Here is a 24,574-nt window from a genome sequence, read left to right on the forward strand (position 1 = left end):
CACATCCCTTCCTGTTCATCCTCCTCCTCCATCCTCTATCCCTTCTCCTCCTCACCTGTATCCCTCCTCTTCCTCATACCTCTACACCCCTTCTGTTACTGCTCCTCCCCTTTCCTTCTGCCCCCACATCCCTTCCTGTTCATCCTCCTCCTCCATCCTCTCTCCCTTCTCCTCCTCACCTGTATCCCTCCTCTTCCTCATACCTCTACACCCCTTCTGTTACTGCTCCTCCCCCTTTACTTCTGCTCCCCACATCCCTTCCTGTTCATCCTCCTCCTCCATCCTCTCTCCCTTCTCCTCCTCACCGTATCCCTCCTCTTCCCCATACCTCTACACCCCTTTTGTTACTGCTCCTCCCCCTTTCCTTCTGCTCCCCACATCCCTTCCTGTTCATCCTCCTCCTCCATCCTCTCTCCCTTCTCCTCCTCACCTGTATCCCTCCTCTTCCTCATACCTCTACACCCCTTCTGTTACTGCCCCTCCCCCTTTCCTTCTGCTCCCCACATCCCTTCCTGTTCATCCTCCTCCTCCATCCTCTATCCCTTCTCCTCCTCACCGTATCCCTCCTCTTCCCCATACCTCTACACCCCTTCTGTTACTGCTCCTCCCCCTTTCCTTCTGCTCCCCACATCCCTTCCTGTTCATCATTCTCCTCCCTCTCTCTCTTTCTCTCTCCCTCCCCATCCCTCTCTCTCTGACAGTGCCCCAGAGGCCTGGTTGTCCATACTGAAGCCTTGCAGCACAGCCTCTTCACAGGGGTGAGCTGAGCTCCATTCAAAGGTCCTTTTGGACGCCCTCTCGGCTGTGTGAAAGGATATTGTGTTGCCGTCTACGGTTGCTAGGAGAGGCTTTCTCAGGCTTGGTTTGGTGACAAGGCCCTTACTGTCTTGAGTCCCCCCCATCCCCTACCTCCCTGGCATTACTGGGGGTGGGGGCATTTCTGTTAATCCACTGGTGGGGTACAGGGTAAATTCTGTGTCGTGCATGGAAATGGAGAGTTTGGGGGAATGGAGGTTTGGGGAGGGCAGTGTTTTAATGAATGATCTCTTTCTCCTAAATGTGTCTCTGTCACTGTGTTGGGACAGGGTGTTCCTCATGTACTCTAAAAAATGTTCTGTAAATATGACAAACAGCAACAAACATGAATAATAGATGACCTCACATGGAAAATACCTAAACTCTGTTGATTGTATCATGTACTATTATGCATGTTATTTTTTCTAACATGATCAAAATAGAGGCTTCAGTCATGATAATGTCTAGAGACTAGTTTTTAAATTGGTAAATGGAATACATTTATGTTGTTTAAAATGTAATAGTAATAATGGAAATAATAATTTTTTTCTACAACACATTGCTCCTAATATTCATGCTCTCTTTCGTTGCTTTAAAGTACAACATAGTTGCTCTAAGCAGTATTATGATTACCAGGGGCTCACTAAGAAGATATAAGAAGCAAAGCCTGTTCTAATAACACTTGAGTCAAGTTTTAAATGAGCTTAGAGGGAATAAAAACTCCATATTTACAGCCACACTGCATAAACCCCTCTCTCATTGATGAGTCACCTCACAACGTCTATGAGCTGTGTGAATAAAGAACAGTAAGCTCCGTATTGATCTCGGTGATTATGCGTGTCCATAACTTTATTCTCTTAATTTTCCTGCCCCAGGAGTGTATCAAGGTTCGTGGCTTGCCTCTGCAAGTGGACAATCAAATCCAAACAGGTCTGGTTCGTGGCTTGCTTCTGTAAGTGGACATTTAAATCCAAACAGGTCTCAGTAGGGCTGCAAAATTCTGCTAACTTTCCAGAAATCCCAGTTGGAGGATTCCTGGTCTAAATCCGTTCTGGAAGCACTGGACCAAGTCCCTACTGTGCAGGCTGGCTGACCTGGGTCTAGAATGTGTTTGTTGTGTTGTGTTTTTCCCTGGCCCAGTGTCTCATTACCATTAGTGGTCATTTGACCTTTCCAATCAGAGTCCTGTTTGATTTCCCTCATGTTTTATTAAGCAGACTCAGAAAGTGATTCTATACCTCTAACCCTATAATAAGGGGTGAGACAAAGAGGTTTGACCTTTTTTTGTCAAATCAATTTGGACCCTGATCCGGTGATCTGGTGCTCTGGTTTCACCCCTCAGGGTAGTCAGGTTACCCAGATGACACAGGCTGTTAGCAGAGGCCGTGGACAGGAGAGTAGGGTTGCTAGAAAAGTACACACGCAATGCACCTTCCAACTACTAACTCTAACTTGAACCCGCACCTTAACCATAACCTTGATATTGCCTGATTACCCGCTCACGCCCAGTTAAGCACTCAGTTACACATACGCAAACATGTATGCAGGCACACATGCACCCACACAAAATGTGAGTATATCATGATAATTACACAAAGTTATGATTATGTTTGGATTATCCCTTTGAATAGAGTCTTACTGAATATTTGAATATTGGACACTGTGTCAACACGAGTCATTTCAACCATGGATATAAATAAATACATTTAGATATACATTTCTCTAATTACAAAATCAAGTCTTGTAGCTGACACTGCCTCAGTACAGTACACTGTGTTCCCTACATAAGGGATTTTGACGTTTTACTGTTCCCAATGAGAACGTAAAACCCACACTCACTGAAATATTCTTTAGGTTTCAATGTATTTTTTTAGCAGGAGAGGTCAGAGCAAACAGACAGATGTCGGAGACAGCCTTCACCAACCGTTTTGTTTTTACGCCCCCCCCCTGAGTCATATGAGCCCCTTAACGTAGTGCTCTCCTAGTGAGATGAAAGGTGAAAGGTGACAGCCTTCACCAACCGTTTTTGTTTTACGCCCCCCCCTGAGTCATATGAGCCCCTTAACGTAGTGCTCTCCTAGTGAGATGAAAGGTGAAAGGTGACAGCCTTCACCAACCGTTTTTGTTTTACGCCCCCCTGAGTCATATGAGCCCCTTAACGTAGTGCTCTCCTAGTGAGATGAAAGGTGAAAGGTGACAGCCTTCACCAACCGTTTTTGTTTTACGCCCCCCTGAGTCATATGAGCCCCTTAACGTAGTGCTCTCCTAGTGAGATGAAAGGTGAAAGGTGACAGCCTTCACCAACCGTTTTTGTTTTACGCCCCCTGAGTCATATGAGCCCCTTAACGTAGTGCTCTCCTAGTGAGATGAAAGGTGAAAGGTGACAGCCTTCACCAACCGTTTTTGTTTTGCGCTGAGTCCCCTGAGTCTAGTGAGATGAAAGGTGAAAGGTGACAGCCTTCACCAAGCCCCTTAACGTAGTGCTCTCCTAGTGAGATGAAAGGTGAAGAGCTTGTCAGCATTCAGGACACTACCATTAGATGAGACAGAGGGAACTACTGCCCCAGAGATTGTTGGCTTGACATACTCTCCAAAATGCAGATTTAGAACCTGACACCTGTAGTAAGACATTGAAAAGGAAAAGGCGCAACGCTCACTCACCATAACAAATGCATTGTTTATTTAAAAGGTGCAAAGTACGATCGGTTTGAAACCCACCCCAAGTTTTCATTAAACAAAAACAGTCAGGACCCTGTAAATAGAGACCCAGTTGGCAAACCCAAAACAAACCTCTTGTAGATCCTGACTTACCAAGGAACTAACATAGCTTTTCCAAATCCTAACTGGAGTAATCAGTGGGCAAACTGAAACACTGACCATGTTGTACACTGCTGAAGGGCCTGTCACCAGCATGTGTCTGTGCTACTAAATACACTTTTCCATGCCCCTCTCTGTCCTTATCTTTTCCTAAATAAGTCTATAAGACAATGTTCCCACATTCACGGAGACTGCAATCACATTAAATGCTGCATATGTCGGCTCAATTGGAAATTACCGTTAAATGCCAAGTGCGCTGTAACGCAGATTTGTATTTTTTATTTAATTTTTTATTTAATTAGGCAAGTCAGTTAAGAACCAATTCTTATTTACAATAACTGCCTAGGAACAGTGGGTTAACTGCCTTGATCAGGGGCAGAACAACAGATTTTTACTTGTCAGCTCAGGGATTCAATCTAGCAACCTTTCAGTTACTGGCCCAACTCTCTAACCACTAGGCTACCTGCTGCCCCAGATCTACTGCCGGTCGGATTGAATCCCAGCCTTCGATGGTCACAGCACAACAAAGATGGGAACCATGCCATGAAGCGGATCAGTTCTTAGGGACAGTGCCCACCTCAGGCCAGTACATTAGTCACTCTCACCTCCCCCTGTCTTCTCAGGAAGGCAGATTCTGCACCACAGGTCATCACAGCTCAACATGAACCATGTTCCACTATTCCAGCTACCCTCCAGGAAGGAAAAGTAATGCACTTAGACAGGACACAATGTTTTACAGATGGTTTTAAGATGTAACGTTCAGATCTGGGAGGCCTTGTAAACTACAAAGCGTTCCCTTTCCTGCAACAGGCTTTAACATGCACGACACACACACACACACACACACACACACGCACACGCACACGCACACGCACAGACACGCACAGACACTCAACAACAACACACAATAAACCCAATGTTACTGATTCAGATTCTTACATGATCAGATTGAGTTGAGTCTGCCACCTAGTGGAGAAACAGGTATACTTCTCTGCTCTCTACAGATCGTGGTGGCAGTAATTAACTTCAGAGCAAGGCACGCTAAAGATAACTAAGCTCATTACAGCTACAGTACCATTTCAGGTCATGTAATTGTCGGGCACTAACCATATGCTTCAGTGAATAAACAGATCTCTGAGGGATTTGAACTGTTTTCAGTATAATGTCCTATATGCTGGAGCCAGAAGAGCTTGTTATGAGGACAGGGCCATGCAGGTAAACACAAACACCATCTGGTCCTATAAATCTGCAGCTGGGCCCCTGTAGGTCACATCAGTGTTGTGTTCGAGACCACCTAAAGCAAGACCAATTCAAGACCGAGACCAGGAGGGGGACAAGGGGTTCGAGACCGAGGCAAGACAGAGACCAGAAAAATGAGAGTACCATTCAAGACCATGACTGTAATTTTGTCAAATCACCACCATAACAGAGTTCAACATGTCCAATATTTCTGTGTTCATATTTCAGAACAATGTATGGATTCTTCAGACATTCAGAATAGTGAAAAAATGTATACTGAGGGAAAATAGAGCGAGTCTACAAATGATTACTAACCCAAACACAGTGGGGAACAATGGGCCTACTACGCCTTCAGAGAAGGTTTAAGGATTTCTACAATAATTATTATAGTTATATTGTTATTTTTCAATGATCTGATTTAATCTGTTCAGTTTTTGTTGGAAAGGAAAGGGTTAACACTGAATAGAAAACAATATCCAATCAGGATTTTTCTTTGCTGGTCTCTGGGGAGATAAATCGAGCTAGCAATGTCAGCCATTGGCTAGCTATATAAAGACATCTGCCATTCAACTATATTAGGGCAATATTTTGGAGTGACAGTGGAATCAACCCATCACATTTTGACTTAATGGGTGGGATTGTTTTTACAAAAACACATGGAAACTTCTAGCTAGCTTTTGTTGTTGGCTAGTTTGCAGCGGCTGCAGCAGGTGTTATCAGGTGTTGCAAATTTGTTAGCAACTACCTTTTCAAGAATAACTTTCAACAAGAGGTTATGTTTCAAATTATTGACATCTGGTGAGTGAAACTGTGTTGTTTATTACAGCGTGCTTACTGTTGTTCGCCATCTCTTTGAAAATAACTTATGTGCGTGAAACATTGTAGCATTTAAAGTGGAACTGACAGCATTTTAGCAACTTGAAATCTCATTAAAATCTTTTAATTTACACCACTGGGAAGAATATGACACTTTTTAAAACATTTTCTGACAACCGACCACTAAGATGTGACTGGTTTCAGGAAACTAGGCGTATGTTGCACATCACTACTTTACAGGAGCGGCATTTGAACGTAAATGTCTAGACAATAGTGACCCATACACAGCTAGATGTGGCTGGGGGATGGTTATAGCATTTCCTTCACACGTCCCATCAATTTAGAGACGTGTGTAGGGTAAGCGTCATATAATAATTATAAAATATTTTTATCTGGACACTTTCTGTTTTTGATATTGCTACTATGCAATGAACCATTTCAGTGTACCGTTTATTTTTTTATTTGTTATTTTACCAGGTAAGTTGACTGAGAACATGTTCTCATTTGCAGCAACGACCTGGGGAATAGTTACAGAGGAGAGGAGGGGGATAAATGAGCCAATTGTAAACTGGGGATTATTAGGTGCCGGTGATGGTTTGAGGGCCAGATTGGGAATTTAGCCAAGACTAACACCCCTACTCTTATGATAAGTGCCATGGGATCTTTAATGACCTCAGAGAGTCAGGGCACCCGTTTAACATCCCATCCGAAAGACGGCACCCTACACAGGGCAGTGTCCCCAATCACTGCCCTGGGGCAGTGATTGTATCCTGTGCATGTGACAAATAAACTTCATGTAGCGTGTGTTTACCACATGGCCAAATGTGAATCTTTAAAGAGATTGGTGGGGCTAAGGCTTAAGAGGGTGTGAACGATGCTGAATGGGTGTAAACCAAGAAGAGCTCTCCAGTAGGTGTAGGTGTACCATTACATTCAAAGGCCATTTTCTCAAAAGTGTAGTTAGAAATTTATCAAATTTCAAAGCAGAATTACTTTCCTATTGTTCCTCAACTGCAGTGTATGACATAACATTTTCTAGCCCCAACTCTCTACTTTCATCCAATGTAAAAATGATGGAAAGACCTGTGTGTTGTCCTTGTTAAACCTCTCTGGGATATGTGGGACGGTAGCGTCCCACTTGGCCGAAAGCCAGAGAACATGCAGAACGCCAAATTAAAATAAATTCCTATAAAAATCAAACTTTCATGAAATCACACATGTAAGATACCAAATTAAAGTGACACGTGTTGTGAATCCAGCCAACATGTCAGATTTCAAAAAGGCTTTTCGGCAAACGATGCTATTATCTGAGGATGGCACCTCCATAAACAAAAGAGAGAGAACATATGTCAACCCTGCAGGCGCGTCACAAAATGCAGAAATAAAAATGTAACATCACAAATGGTCCCTTTGTTCGATTAATTCCGTCCATTTATTTGGCACGTTTGAAAACACTGGTTCCAACTTGCTTAACGTGACTACAAAATATCTCAAACGTTACCTGTAAACTTTGCCAAAACATTTCAAACTACTTTTGTAGTACAACTTTAGGTATTTTTAAAAGTAAATAATCGATCAAATTGAAGACAGGGATGATATGTGTTCAATACAGGAAGAAAACAAACTGACGCATGCTTTCTGGTCATGCGCCTCTATCAAACAGTACACATGAAGTGACCCTCGTTGAAGATGGCCGTACTTCTTCATTACACAAAGGAATAACCTCAACCAATTTCTAAAGACTGGTGACATCCAGTGGAAGCGGTAGGAACTGCAAGCAAGTTCCCAATGAAAACCCATTGAAAAGAGAGTGACCTAAAAAAAGAAAATCTGAATGGTTTGTCCTTGGGGTTTCGCCTGCTACATAAGTTCTGTTATACTCACAGACATGTTTCAAACAGTTTTAGAAACTTCAGAGTTTCTACTAATAATATGCATATCTTATCTTCTGGGGATGAGTAGCAGGCAGTTGAATTTAGGCATGCTTTTCATCCAAAATTCCAAATGCTGCCCCCTTTCCTAGAGAAGTTTAATGCAGACAGAGAAGAGCTCCAACGTCTTAATCATAGCCTCAATTTTGTCCCGCACATCGAATATAGCTGTGGCGATTCCTTGTAATCCTAGATTCAGATCATTCAGGAAAGAAAAAACATCACCCAGATAGGCCAGTTGTGTGAGAAACTGGTCATCATGCAAGCGGTCAGACAAGTGAAAATTACGGTCAGTAAAAGAAAACTTTAAGCTCGTCTCTCAATTCAAAAAACGTGCCAATACTTTGCCCCTTGATAACCAGCGCACTTCTGTATGTTGCAAAAGCGTTACATGGTCGCTGCCCATATCATTGCATAATGCAGAAAATACACGAGAGTTCAGGGACCTTGCTTTAAGAAAGTTAACCATTTTCACTGTAGTGTCCAAAACATCTTTCAAGCTGTTAGGCATTCACTTGCCACCAAGAGCCTCTCGGTGGATGCTGCAGTGTACCCAAGTGGTGTCGGGAGCAACTGCTTTCACGTGCGTTACCACGCCACGATGTCTCCCTGTCATGGCTTTTGCGCCATCAGTACAGACACCATCACATCTTGACCACCATTGACCGTCCATTTGATGTCACAAAGCTGTACAGTACTTTAAAAATATCCTCTCATGTATATAAATATCCTCTTCCTTAATTGACCCCCCCATAAACGTAACGGACATATACCAGGAGATGTGCCAGGCCCGCCACGTCTGTTGACTCATCCAGCTGTAACACATATAATTCACAGGCTTGTATGCGAAGCAGTAATTGTTTCAAAACATCTCCTGCCATGTCACTGATGCGTGTTGTTTGATGAAGGCACTGTCTGTATAGTTGTTTTGCCTTTCCCCCCAGCATTGTCCCCCCATATCCACCATATCCATGGCAGCAGGAGGAATTAAGTCCTTCACAATAGTATGAGGCTTACCTGTCCTAGCCACTCGGTAGCTCACCATATAAGACACTTCTAGCCCCTTCTTATTAATGGTATCTGTTGCTTTTATACATGTCTTACTACTCGAAAGTCGTCTTTATTCTCGCTCAAAAAACTTGCGTGGCTTATTTTTCAAATTGTCATGTTTTGTTTCTAAATGTCTGTGCAAGAGTGAAGGTTTCCCAGGCAAGAGTGAAGGTTTCCCACGAGAAAGTAACGGTTAATGTGACTGGATGTAAATTATTTGACTAGGTTACCCATATTTTACATTGTGTTGTTATTTCGCTGAACACTTGATGGTTTAATTTTATTTTTGGCAGTGAAACGATGCTACTCAGGTGAGAAAAAAAACTCACCCAAACGTATAGCCCTGTTGGAAAAAATAAATGTACTGTTTGAAAATGCCGTTGGCGTACCCTCAACGGAATTGCGCGTTCCCCTGGGGCAAAACCTGTACTAAGGCATTTGTGAAAATTCTATAGCAATAGATTGGGAAAGTGGCCATGCGTTTGGACAATTAATAGACACTGCAGGAAATAAAACCGGAGTTTACACAGACCGGTGCGCTATAGCCAATCAGAGCTACAGTAGGGCTTTATACAAACAAGCCATTTGCCACGGTGCCTTCCATAATTCACTTTGAACTGGACTGTGTGTTTACAAGCAGTTGCAACAGTGCGACTTTAGATCATTAGAACGCATTCACCAAAAAAATCACCTGAATGGATTTCTGCATATATGTAAACACCATGGAAGTCCTCTTATATGTGGAAGTCATCTTTACAGTCCTATTGATGAAACAACTATGAAAAGGTAGGCTCTCTCTCTCCCTCAGTTATGCACATCAACAACAAGTTAAACAACTAATGCTAGCCAAAGCAAAATGAGCTAAAATCTAACAAAGGAACATTAGATAAAAATACTCAAACTTTTTCAGCTAGTTGGCTGTCAATATTGCACTGATAAACAATGGGGAATTGTAGCCTCCCCGTCCTTCTGCAGCTTGTCTGCTAATGCATGCTTGTCCCAACCAAGCACCCAAGCTAACTGGCTAACGTTGGCTAGCTTGCTAGATAGCTTCTTCCAGACACAAATGAAACCTCACTACCCATTTTACTCGCTGTAGCAGAGCTGGTTAGTCTGTTTACATGTTAGTCAAGAAATCTCTATATAACTATTACTTATTTTGCCTATGTTTACTGACACCGGTCATATTAAACTGGGTTTTGCTAGTTTGTAAATTCATCAGCTCCTCTGCTCTCTGGCACACTCCGACGAAAGTGCTCTGAGATTGGAGTAGATAACCAGAGTGAATTTGCTAACCCAAGAGATATGATAACTGGATAATAGTCGTTCAAGCTCTTGCTAGCTAAACAAATGACACCTGCATCTTTAGCTGTGTATAGCCACTGAAAACGATATGAGGGGAAAAGGTCAGTCACTCACCCACTCCTCCAATGGCATGACATCCTCCTAACAGCTAGCTAGCTAACGTTAGTCTCCGTGTTTTTAGCTTGCTACATAAATAGATAGGCTAGCCTATTAGCCACGTTATGACTGGCTTGTGATCATTGCCCATGCTAGTTTGATCATCCGTATTGAGCATCCGTATTGAGTGTCTCAGTGAGACCGGTCTCGAGTACTACGACACTGGGTCACATGCCAGGTACAGATGTCTGACAGCAAGGATGGATGACACAGGACATGTTGTAGTTCCATCACAGGCTGCACTGACACCAGCCTCAGCCTGGCATGGTCTGGGATCAAAGTGTGACCCACAGGTGAAAGGTGAGTGACCTGGCCTGGCTGGTACAGCCTTCTGTCTAGGTTTGCTGCTCTGCCAGCCTCTTATCAATTGCTTGTCCATCAGGGTTGGGCTCAATTTGATTTACAGTAGATGTGGTAAATAGGTCAATGGAACTAGACCCAAACAATAGAAATGCCATGGAAACGTGTGGGGGGAATATGCCGTGGGAGAAAGATCCCAAATCTTCTCATTGCCCCTCAGCAAAATTAACCCACATTTAGGCTATTGTTTACATGTGTATTTCACAATCTGAGTATAACAATCTGAGGTAACAATCTGAGTATAATGCTTGTATGGATGTCAACCTAAACACATGTCATCTTCACCAATCAACTTCTTTGCAGTTAAAAAACGACTTTGACTACCACCACCGAATTCTGTATACTAGCGATGCTACCAGCTTACACTAACAAGAGTTAATATTTAGCATGCACTTCTAAATGTTATGCATAGAAAACAGACAAATATATCCAAATTGGACTTAGTAACCACATTGTAGGCCTGTTACAATACATCAATCATGACGGATTTGATAATTATCTACTTTGCTAGATCAGATTTGTTAAATGTGCACCAATCTAGCGTCCTTCTATCCCCCACGGTCTGTATTCCATTGACCTCTTTACTGCATCTATCGGAATCTTTGGGTACTCCACTTTTTATATCTTTTCACTATTGCCATGATACAGACATCATTCTCCCCTGTTGTTGGTGCATATTCTAGACGACTCTAATGATCTCAAGGACAGACAGTCATTGTAATGTTCTCATGTCATGTGAAAGATGTTTAATCAGCACATTAATGATTACTGTTACCATAACATAAGGCAGAGTGCCATTTAGTTTGTTGCAAAAACAGACTGAAATGGACGATTTCAGTCTGCTTGATAACAATAACAGTAATTATAGTTTATTGAAGAAGTAGTAAGATTAGTTTTTGTTCCATTACCCTCTGCAGCTTTACAAGATATAAAGGCAAAGCACAGATACAGCACAAGCTGTTCAGCCCAGTTCAGTCGAGTCACTCTCAGCTACATTGTATGGTTCTCTCTGTTGTCTCTCCCTGTGGTAATTATTATGAAGGCTATGAGTCTCCTGCTTCGAGTCTTATACAGTACCAGACACTGTTGGCGTCATGGTTGAGGGATTGACTGGTGATTGGATGCCCTGGGTTGGTTAGAACTCAACATAGATCAAAAGCATTTGGTCAAACTTCAGGACCCAGAGGGCAAAGGTCAACCCTTCCTTTTTAAACATTCAGTGACCCCTAACAACAGCAACAGATGCAGATACCTCCAATTCTCCTCATTCACTTTTGACAAGTGTCTACCTCGGTGTATTATTATATTTTCCAAATTGCCTTATAAGGAAATTCACAGGGACACAACCTACTGTTTTGGACATATTTAAACCCATTCTCCACAGATATCTCTGTAGCTCACTGAGACTGATCCTAAATTCCTCCTGTTTAATGAAGTCTTACGGACAGTGCCAGGGCAAGCTGTGTCTGAGGTGTTCTCAACCCTTTCCTCCCTCATCACAACACATCCAACAGGACACACTCAACACCATGTGCAAATCCCTCAAGGGGGCTGTGTACTTTACATGCCCTAAAGAGGGCTGAACTCACACATGCCTTCTCATGTGTCTTTCTCACTGTATCACAAAGGGTCATGGGTCAGGGAAAGGTTAGTGTGTGGCTTACTCTTTAACCTTAATCTTGAATGGCTTGTGTTCAGTTGAAGTAGTAGGTACTAGTTTCCTGTCTCAGTTTGGGGCAAAAAAAGTATTTAGTCAGCCACCAATTCTGCAAGTTCTCCCACTTAAAAAGATGAGAGAGGCCTGTAATTTTCATCATAGGTACACTTCAACTATGACAGACAAAATGAGAAAAGAAATCCAGAAAATCACATTGTAGGATTTTTAATGAATTTAATTGCAAATTATTATACCCTTTGTTGGCAATGTCAGAGGTCAAACGTTTTCTGTAAGTCTTCACAAGGTTTTCACACACTGTTGCTGTACCTATGATGAAAATGACAGGCCTCTCTCATCGTTTGAAGTGGGAGAACTTGCACAATTGGTGGCTGACTAAATACTTTTTTGCCTCACTGTCGCTCCCGTTGGTTTTCAAGCATGGAATTTGTCCTGGTCTTCTGAGCGTCTTGAACATTGAATGGTGTTACAGTAAACCGTTGCATTACAGAATCTGAGGTTATTGTTGGTCTTGAGGGGTTTAGTCAGAAGTCCTAGCGTCATTACCATCTCTGTGTGAGTAATACGTAAGCAGTATATCTGGTGTGCCAAACTTAACTAATGGATGTTTCCTAAGTCGGTGTAGCCATCTGCCCACGATAACCTACCCCTTACTTTCTCACTACAGCCAGATCAATACAGATGTTAAACATACCGTGCTTCACCTCAACCATGCACTGATTTACTCCCAAAGCTCTCAATCAGAATGGTGTGACTGTTTACATAAACTCCACAACTGATCTAATGGTACTTATGGAAAATAACATTGAGAGTAGTGAGTACATTTCAAAATAGGTTGTTAATGTTTTCTTTTGTACCTGTGTACTCCAGTTCAATTGTGCATTGACTGTCAACTGTTTGGGGATTCAGAATACTTTCTGTTCTGTTAATTACTGATGTCCCCTTTAAGAATGGAGCACCCTTGGTCATGTGCAGTGTTCTATGTTATTCTGGTACTTACTCGTTTTAGTAAATGTGAAGCTCCAGTTCAATTCCTTGTATTCAGAGTATTTCTTATTGTATTGTATTATAAGAGCTAAGAGCTACACTTTCCTTTGTTAAACACTCGTAGCACATACACACATGTACTTAGCCATGACCCAGCACTTTAAGGGCCTGTAGGCTACTAACCACCTTCTAGTTGCATCTCCCTCAAACATCTCTCTCCCTCTCTGATTTAGACAGTGTTGGTGGCCACAGACAATAGTGACTAAAGAACCCCTTTGATGAGCCAGACAGTTGAATAGAAAATAATTCCAAATAGCTGCATGGGTCTGTTCTTATGTCTGGAAGTCTAATTAAACAGTTATGCAACAAATACCTACACATAACCTACTCTTCTGGTTGTGTAGTAGGAAATGTAACAGAGGAATGGTTGTTATTCGGCATTCTTATAGTGCTGTTATATCACATACATTACTTTGCAATTAAGTCTGAAAAGAAGATGGCAAGATTTAGGATAACTTTAGATCCTTGAGGAAACAAATCACTGATACTGTATCGTTTCTCTGCATGCCTGAGACCATAACACCAGGTACTTCACAGTAAAACTCTTTCTAAGAGGTAACCAGTATTTTTAGCCTGTCCGTTGGGTAATGTAGACAGGGATTTTCTCTGATTGCCTTAATCTGCCTCAGTGGGTCTTTGGCACAAGACGGATTTAACTCTACTTGATGTCCCAGATAGCAGTAGAGCAATCACAGTATTATCAGTGCAGACACGGAGTGCCATAACTATGCTGATCTCTCATCATGGGTGCAGCCAAATCAAATATCCTGGTGTTACATCAATCTCTTCCCCATGGTGTTATATCCATCTCATCCCCTCTGTGATTAAGAGGAGTTTGTTATGGTTCCTGAGACAGGTTTTCTTATAGGTTATAGATTTATAAAACTAAGCCAGCCATCCAATGGGAGAGATGAAAAAATAAGTTTCTCACGTTACAGCTAGTTGTCTAATGAACTGTTTTCTATTACATAATATTCTATTACATTAAATAACCAGAAATTGTTATGAAAATTAATCAGAGCAAAATTTCCTCATTATAATTACAGCCTCCTTTAGCTGGTGTAGCGAAGCATGTGAGTATGATTCTTAACGCCTCACTTCTTACGTTGTTTATGCTTGCTACATTTAGGCCATACCACCCAAACACCCACCCATCCCAGCAACACAAGAAGAGGGGAAGCACCAGCCAAATAGTTTCCTCCTCCATTCCCCTCCGGTCTCTGTGCTAGTCGCAGTGAAAGGGAGTGTTGTTTTGTGCTGGTGGGACTGATGGCTGGTACCGGCGCTGTTTTGTGAGGTCCAGGCTGACCGGGTATTCACATGGTGCCAAGCGGGGCCCGGAAACTGGCAGAGGGGATGAAATTACAGCCTGGTCGTGCAGTGACATTTTCACTGTTCTGAGAGCCTAGTGCTCTTTCCCTCTCTCACTCGATCACTCAGTGCTCTTTCCCTCTATCTCTCCTTCCTCCCCTCCACTAATGGATGTGTGGGGCAAAAATAGAGAGCGCATATGCCTCCTCCTCATATTTACCCATGGGGGTAATTCTGATTTGGACTTTAGTTGAAATGGTGGTGGTGTTGGGCAAGGTTGAGTCATTTCATTGGTGAAAATGACAAGAGATACCTGAAGATAGAGTCACACTGTGTTGAGATCCGTGAATGGCATGATGGTTGTATTTCATAACATAACAGACAATGGCATGGTAAACAAAGCAATGCAAAAAAATCTGCAGCAAACTGCAGTGAATCTATATCAATGAGGGTAAAGCACCTGCAGGTGTCTGATGTAGGTGATATTGTAATGTGTTCTCTTTTAACAAAATTCTTAACTTCACAGCTCATTCAAATTAACACTTGTTGACTCCAGGCTGGCTTCACCATAGCACAGAAATATATATTGTATGAATCAGAGTCAGATATTCTCCCATTAATCTGACTGTCATAAATTCCCCTCAGATATGACACAAGACCCCTGATGAGAAGACACATGCATGCATCCCATGCATCCCATAATGCCCTAGTAACCCTCTGGGAACCCCAGCTGTCAGCTCACATTCGGTGGCTCCATGGTGTCAACACACCCTGATCCACACCCTTAAACAGGCGTGTCCCACCCCATAGCTCAAATATTTGTGAATGCAGCAGTATGCATACTCTGTTGGACATGATCTGCCTGATCAACAGCCAACAATGAGGTTCCCTGGATAATGAGAAACCTCTGGAGTATTTGCAGAATTTACATTCTCTATAAATGCCTTCATACCCAGCATTATGCACAGTTACATTCATGCATGGCTGCGTGATGGGAAACAATGGGAAGGTCAAGGTTGGTAATCCTGCCATTCAAACCGCTAATATGACAAGTGTCAAGACAAAGTAATACAAGTTGTTATGTTCTATGTGAAGTTCAGCCAAGTGATTTAAGTTATGTTGTTAGTCTGTAATGTCCACAGTTACCATACACTGAATATAGTATTATTGTAAACAGACACAAGTGTCTCCGTCTATTTTAAGCCAAAAGGTGTTCTTGGTTCTTTATGAGTCTTCAAATAAATCCTAAGTATTCAGCAAATTAGATAACAGCTTAGTTATAAGTTGTAGTCTAGCACAAAGGCCCACTCATGTAACTCCCCCTTATACCTAAACTACACCATCAACCAGTAAATAAATAAATATGCAAACAAACATATATATGGTTAACAAGATGTATTTGGGCAGTATAGTATGACAAATTAACAGTGTTGAACAGCAACTCCAACCTGTCTTAGAATAGGAAGCCGACTTACCTTCTTTGAATAAGATGCCCCCATACTGCTGGATGTGCTGGTCGCTCTACTCCGTATGCCTGCTCAGGTGTAGCTCCTCTAAGTCCCTCCACTCCTCTAGGCAGGGCCAGGCTCCAGGCTCTCCCTCAGCTCAGCTCTGCTCTGTCCACCCTTCCTGCATGCTCCAGGGAGGGGGCAGATGGACGGGGGTGAAGAGAAGCCTCCTAGCTCTCCCTCTGGCACCGTGACAACAACAGACAGGGGTGCTGTACTGTACTCCAGACAATACTAGTTTACAAGGTGTTCCTTAAGACTGGCTGTCCTGGCTGGTTGAGGAGGGATCCATAACGCCACAAATCAAATCTCAACTATTGCAAGGTCATGCTATGAGTCAGATTGTATAAAAAGAGGGAGAGAAAGAAGGCTGGGTAGTGTGTGTGTGTGTGTGAGAGCGAGAGAGTGATAGGAGTGTGTGTACTGTATGTGTGCATGAGTGAGGGGAAGGACTTCTGAGCATGGCCATTGTAGAAGAGCTGACCCTTTTCAGCCACCTGTTGCTGGCTGACTCCCCACTCTTAGCGGACTTAAGGACAGAAGGGGGATTATGGTAATTGGGCCTGACAGAGCAGGAAGCCAGGAAGAGAGCACACTGTGTCATGGCTGTCACTGTCACCAGTCACCACCCTGGCTACTTTCAGGAGCTGGACAGCACTGGGCTGGACGGACTATACCTAGGTGTGTGTGTGGGAGTTTCTAGCTGTTTATGGTCTGTTTGTCTTCTCACCTTCTCAGGCTCTGCTAGGGCTGCATTTCATTCCAGAAAGTTGCTCCATCGCTTATGCCCTTGCTTACTCCCTTGTCCCTTGTTCACTGAATGAAATACAGCCCTGGGTTCTGAGTCTTCCCTTTCCCTGTTTGGGAATTTGGCCCCTAGCAGCAGATGCCACAGATCGGGCAAGCTTATGAAATCACAGAGGGCTAGCTCTGCAGACACAGCTAAGGCAGCCCACAGAGAGTTCAAAGGCCACCTTTGGTTTGGTTCACTCCTACTGTACACACAATGTCTTTGTTCTTGTTCTCATTCCCTTACTCCATCTTACTTGCGTTCCTAAGTTTAGATGTAGCTCTGAAACTTTAACTCCCAACTTTGCTTCTACCATTTGCTTAACAGCCTCTAGGGTAAGACAGGTGGAGAAAGAGAAGTCCCTTTGTACATTATCTATCAAAGATTATAGATGATGTACAATCAATAGATTTATTATACACAAGTATTCTAAAATCATACATCAATTCTAAAAGGATAAATAAACTGATAATAAGTAATATTTTACATATCAAATAATGAGGACAGCTCTGTAAAGGAACTCTTCCGTGCAACCATCATATTCCTTACTCTCTGCTCCTCCTCGGAATGCAGCCTCCCACCTCCACCACACCTGGCCAGCCATCATACACATTTGTCTCAACATTGTTCTTCACAACCTATATGGAGGATGTACACCAACGAACAAGAAAATGTATGATTAACTGACACAAAGTGGATACAATTAGCTTTTTTTCAACTTTATAACCTTGAAATGAAAAGTACGTTCTTACTGTACCTTCTCAAAGGGGCTCTGTCCATTCATATCACCTGCTCCGACAGTGACAGTGACAGTGATTTTGTCTAATTGGGTTGTTAATGGGATGCTGGTCAAAAGTCCTTTTAGTCTTTCCCGATCCAGAGTTGGAGTTACTGTGAAGGGTTGGGATCAATTTCATATCAATTAAGTCAATTCAACTTACTTTGTCGCTGGATCATCTGAGGCCACCAGAACAATTATTTGGAGTTTAATCTCCCTCAGGAAACACCAACGAGTCCTCACCTAAATGCAGGAAGCATTTTTTTATGCATGGTTTTACAGTGCACTATTTACCGGGTACTTACGAATTCCAATGTAAAATGTTAATTACCTAAAGCTTATTTCTTTAGGATGCACCAAAACAGTACCAGGAAGTAACATTGTATTTTTTTATTATGTTGAATTCCTGTTTATATGCAGAGACCAGAGGCACTTACTTTCAGAATATATGTTTACGGAATCAATCTTTTCAATCTCCCCACTTTCACCTTGAAAGAAACAAACAATTTGAATGAACTTACTGAAAAACTATTCAAAAGTTGTCAAAGTGCCTTTAAGTGTCTTTAAAGTGTATGCCTTTTCTATTACATAGAAGGGCTTCTATAATGAAACTCACCATTCACAAGGACAATATTCAGCTCGACCATGATGTTGTTGTAAACGCTACTCGTGCTGCTAAAATGAATCAAATGTGTCACATTGAGCTATTACACACTGTTTAAAACTGTACAGTATACATTTCCAGACTGTGTCCCAATACTTTGGAATACTGTAGTATTCTTTCCCTGTGCTGCTCCCTTACGGAATGGGTGAGTGGCCTTGACCTTGAATTATATTTGATTGTTTAATTCATTTTCAGATTAGAAGTCATGCAGAATGAGAGGCAAGAAAAAAGTCAGCTAGTTAAGACTGTTAAGACTGTTAGGGCACAGCCTCTTACATATACATATTTAGACTTTCTATTCAATTGTAGTAATCTCTGCTATCTCAGTGAAACAGACTGGGCAACCATGTCACATAGTGAGTTTCTACTGCCATCTGTAGGCTGTGTGCTCAATTCAGCTCTTTCACAGACACTGCAGTTAAATTGTGACTCCTTTCAGGAAACTAGGCGTATGTCACACGTCACTACTTCACAAGAGTGGCATTTGAACATAAATATTATTATTATTTATTTTATTTTTCTGGCAGAAATGCCTTCTGGAACATGTGAACTTTCAAGTGCCTTAATAACAAACTTGTGTTTCATCCATAAAGACAAAGAAAGACAGGAACCTTCCCGCTAGCCTTGATTGGCTGTGATAATGGATGGGCTGGACATGACGGGAGATGAGTTTGGATTGGTCTGCCATGTAGCATGCTCCTGTCTATAATGTGAGCTATTCAGTATGTGTTGACAGGTCTTTCTACCGCGCCGTTTTTGAAAGATATAACATTAGCCATTGAGAACTACAAACGTTTTGCTATTTTTTCTCAACAATATTGATGCCCTGATTTAGCAGGCACTATCATCTAATAATGACATTTTTTTCATAAAATATACACTGCTCAAAAAAATTAAGGGAACACTAAAATAACACATCCTAGATCTGAATGAATGAAATATTCTTATTAAATACTTTTTTCTTTACATAGTTGAATGTGCTGACAACAAAATCACACAAATGATCAATGGAAATCAAATTTATCAACACATGGAGGTCTGGATTTGGAGTCACACTCAAAATTAAAGTGGAAAACCACACTACAGGCTGATCCAACTTTGATGTAATGTCCTTAAACTAAGTCTAAATGAGGCCCCGTAGTGTGTGTGGCCTGTATGACCTCCCTACAACACCTGGGCATGCTCCTGATGAGGTGGTGGATGGTCTCCTGAGGGATCTCCTCCCAGACCTGGACTAAAGCATCCGCCAACTCCTGGACAGTCTGTGGTGCAATGTGGCATTGGTGGATGGAGCGAGACATGATGTCCCAGATGTGCTCAATTGGATTCAGGTCTGGGGAACGGGCGGGCCAGTCCATAGCATCAATGCCTTCCTCTTGCAGGAACTGCTGACACACTCCAGCCACATGAGGTCTAGCATTGTCTTGCATTAGGAGGAACCCAGGGCCAACCGCACCAGCATATGGTCTCACAAGGGGTCTGAGGATCTCATCTCGGTACCTAATGGCAGTCAGGCTACCTCTGGCGAGCACATGGAGGGCTGTGCGGCCCCCCCAAAGAAATGCCACCCCACACCATGACTGACCCACCGCCAAACCGGTCATGCTGGAGGATGTTGCAGGCAGCAGAACATTCTCCACGGCGTCTCCAGACTCTGTCACGTCTGTCACATGTGCTCAGCGTGAACCTGCTTTCATCTGTGAAGAGCACAGGGCACCAGTGGCGAATTTGCCAATCTTGGTGTTCTCTGGCAAATGCCAAATGTCCTGCACTGTGTTGGGCTGTAAGCACAACCCCCACCTGTGGACGTCGGGCCCTCATTACGACCCTCATGGAGTCTGTTTCTGACCGTTTGAGCAGACACATGCACATTTGTGGCCTGCTGGAGGTCATTTTGCAGGGCTCTGACAGTGCTCCTCCTGCTCCTCCTTGCACAAAGGTGGAGGTAGCGGTCCTGCTGCTGGGTTGTTGCCCTCCTACGGCCTCCTCCACGTCTCCTGATGTACTGGCCTGTCTCCTGGTAGCCCCTCCATGCTCAGGACACTACGCTGACAGACACAGCAAACCTTCTTGCCACAGCTCGCATTGACGTGCCATCCTGGATGAGCTGCACTACCTGAGCCACTTGTGTGGGTTGTAGACTCCGTCTCATGCTACCACTAGAGTGAAAGCACCGCCAGCATTCAAAAGTGACCAAAACATCAGCCAGGAACCATAGAGGGCGGCAGGGTAGCCTAGTGGTTAGAGCGTTGGACTAGTTCAAGTTCAAATCCCGAGCTGACAAGGTACAAATCTGTCGTTCTGCCCCTGAACAGGCAGTTAACCCACTGTTCCTAGGCCGTCATTGTAAATAAGAATTAGTTAAATAAAGGTTAAAAAAAATAAAAAATAGGATCTGAGAAGTGGTCTGTGGTCACCACCTGCAGAACCACTCCTTTATTGGGGGTGTCTTGCTAATTGCCTATAATTTCCACCTGTTGCCTATTCCATTTGCACAACAGCATGTGAAATGTATTGTCAATCATTGTTGCTTCCTAAGTGGACAGTTTGATTTCACAGAAGTGTGATTTACTTGGAGTTGCATTGTGTTGTTTAAGTGTTCCCTTTATTCTTTTGAGCAGTGTATATATATATATATATATATATATTGCTACTATGCAAGTAACCACTTCACTGTACCGTTTACACCTTCTGCATCCTGTGCATGTCACAAATAAACATTGATTTTATTTGATATAGGGTGTGTTTACCACATGGCCTCTAATGTGAATCCTTAAAGAGATGGGGCTAATACTTAAGAGTGTGTGAACGATGTTGAATGGGTGTAGACAAAGAAGAGCTCTCCAGTAGGTGTACCAAAACATTCAATGGCCATTTTCTCAAAAGTGGGGTTACAAGTTTATCAACTTTCAAAGCATAATTACTTTTCCATTGTTCCTCAACTGCAGTATATGATATACCATTTTCTATCTCTGTCTGTACTTTTATCTAATGTAAAAACCTTAGGGCTAGGGTCCTTTTTTCAGAATATTTGCCTGACTTACGTGCCCAAAGTAAACTACCTGTTACTCAGGCCCAAAAGCCAATATATGCATATAATTGGTACCATTGGATAGAAAACACTTTGAAGTTTGTGGAAATGTTTGTGTAATAATGTACGAGACTATAATACAATTGATATGGTAGCCATAAATCCAAATAAAAACCAACCAGAATTTTTTGGGAGATTCCATGCTCTTTCAATGGAAAGCTATGGGTCCTATGCAATTCCAGCTCCCTGATTGCAATTCACATGGCTTCCACTAGATGTCCATAGTCTTTGTTCAAGGTTTCAGGCTTGTTTCTTCCAAAATGAGGAAGAATTTTCAGTTTTGCGACGAAGAGGACACGCACTTGCTAATTTTACTTTTCTATGGAACATACTTCTTTCTGTATAAAATATTATAGTTTAATTACACTTTAGGGTAACTGAGTATGAAATAGAAATGTAGTTTTACTTGTTTTAATAAAGTTTAGCGGTAGCTTTTTGGATTCCTTTGTCTGCATGTTGAACGAGTGGATTACTGAAATCGATGGCGTCAACCTAACTGACTTTTTGGGAAAAAATAAGGATTTGATCTAACAAAACGACCATGCATATTGTAGATGGGACCCTTGGGATTGCAAACAGAGGAAGATTTTCAAAAAGTAAGTGATTATTTATTCGCTGTTTGTGATTTTATGAAGCCTGTGCTGGTTGAAAAATATGTTGATGTGGTGCGCCGTCCTCAAACAATCACATGGTATGCTTTCGCTGTAAAAGCTATTGTAAATCGGACAATGCAGTTAGATTAACAAGAATTTAAGCTTTTAACCGATATAAGATACTTATCCTATCCTAGGAATACCTAGGATAGGATAAAGTAATCCTTCCCCCCCCCCCCCTTAAAAGACCTAGATGCACTATTGTAAAGTGGCTGTTCCACTGGATGTCATAAGGTGAAAGCACCAATTTGTAAGTCGCTCTGGATAAGAGCGTCTGCTAAATGACTTAAATGTAAATGTAATGTATGTTCATAAATGTTTAATATTATGATTTATTTATTTGAATTGCGCACCCTCAAAATTCACCGGATGTTGTCGACTGGTGTTCCGCTGACGGGACGCCTAGCCCTAAGAAAATCGAGGCAGTCACTCACAATTTAATTTAATTTTTACCTTTAATTGAGATGTGTGCTCAGTTCCAAAATGACCTGTTCTCAGTACCTCTCACCCGTAACTCACATCTTGCCATCGAAGCAGCCCACACTTCTTACAAGAAAGGCAAAGTAAGCTGGTGTGCATTCACTTTGAATAGCACACTGGGTTCACGGTTGTTCAAATCACACTTTATGCTGCAAGGAGGCATGAGGACTGCAGATGTGGCCAGGGCAATAAATTGCAATGTCCATACTGTGAGACGCCTAAGACAGCGCTACAGGGAGGCAGGACAGACAGCTGATCTTCCTCGCAGGGGCAGACCACGTGTAACAACACCTGCACAAAATGGGTACATCCGAACATCACACCTGCAGGACATATACAGGATGGCAACAACTGTCCGAGTTACACCAGGAACGCACAATCCCTCCATTACTGCCCAGGCTGTCTGCAATAGGCTGAAAGAGGCTGGACTGAGGGCTTGTAGGCCTGTTGTAAGGCAGGTCCTCACTAGACATCACTGGCAACAACGTCGCCTATGGGCACAAACCCACCGTCGCTGGACCAGACAGGACTGGCAAAAAGTGCTCTTCACTGATGAGTCACGGTTTTGTCTCACCAGGGGTGATGGTCGGATTCGCGTTTATTGTCGAAGAAATGAGCATTACACTGAGGCCTGCACTCTAGAGCGGGATCGATTTGGAGGTGGAGGGTCCGTCATGGTCTGGGGCGGTGTGTCACAGCATCATCGGACTGAGCCTGTTGTCATTGCAGGCAATATCAACACTGTGCGTTACAGGGAAGACATCATCCTCCCTCATGTGGTTCCCTTCCTGCAGGCTCATCCTACCATGACCCTCCAGCATGACAATGTCACCAGCCATACTGCTCGTTCTATGCGTGACTTCCTGCAAGACAGGATTGTCAGTGTTCTGCCATGGCCAGCGAAGAGCCCGGATCTCAATCCCATTGAGCACGTCTGGGACCTGTTGGATCGGAGGGTGAGGGCCTGTAACGCATTCCCCCCAGAAATGTCTGGGAACTTGCAGGTGCCTTTGTGGAAGAGTGGGGTAACATATCACAGCAAGAACTGGCAAATTTGGTGCAGTCCATGAGGAGGAGATACACTGCAGTACTTAATTCAGCTGGTGGCCACACCAGACACTGACTGTTACTTTTCATTTTGACCCCCCCCCCCCCTTTGTTCAGGGACACATTATTAAATTTCTGTTAGTTACATGTCTATGGAACTTGTTCAGTTTGTTTAAGTTGTTGAATCATGTTATGTTCATACAAATATTTACACGATAAGTTTGCTGAAAATAAACACAGTTGACAGTGAGAGGACCATTTCTTTTTTGCTGAGTTTAGTAACACAGTAAAATAACAATAACGAGGATACAGAAAAGGAGTACTGGTACCGAGTCAATGTGCAGGGGTATGGTAATTGAGGTAATATGTACATTACCAATCAAAAGTCTGAACACACCTTCTCATTACAGGGTTTTTCTTTATTTTTAATATTTTTTACTTTGTAGAATAATAGTGAAGACATCAAACTATGAAATAACACATATTGAATAATTACATTTTATTTAACCAGGTAGACCAGTTGAGAACAAGTTCTCATTTACAACTGCGACCTGGCCAAGATAAAGCAAAGCAATGCGACAAAAACAACAGAGTTACACATGGGATAAACAAACAATAACACAATAGAAAATATCTATATACAGTGTGTGCAAATGTAGTAAGATTAGGGAGGTCAGGCAATAAATAGCCATAGTGGCAAAATAATTACAATATAGCATTAACACTGGAGTGATAGATGTGCAGATGATGATGTGCAAGTACAGATACTGGGGTGCAAGAGAACAAAAATAAAGAACAATATGGGGATGAGGTAGTTGTGTGGGCTATTTACAGATGGGCTGTGTACAGGTGCAATGGTCGGTAAACTGCTCTGACAGCTGATGCTTAAAGTTAGTGAGGGGGATATAAGTCTCCAGCTTCAGTGATTTTTGCAATTCGTTCCAGTCATTGGCAGCAGAGAACTGGAAGGAAAGACGGTCAAAAGAGGAGTTGGCTTTGGGGATGACCAGTTGTCGGAAGTTTACATACACTTAGGTTGGAGTCATTATCATCATCAGTTT

Source organism: Oncorhynchus nerka, linkage group LG15, assembly GCF_034236695.1.
Source record: "Oncorhynchus nerka isolate Pitt River linkage group LG15, Oner_Uvic_2.0, whole genome shotgun sequence".
Lineage (NCBI taxonomy): Eukaryota > Metazoa > Chordata > Actinopteri > Salmoniformes > Salmonidae > Oncorhynchus > Oncorhynchus nerka.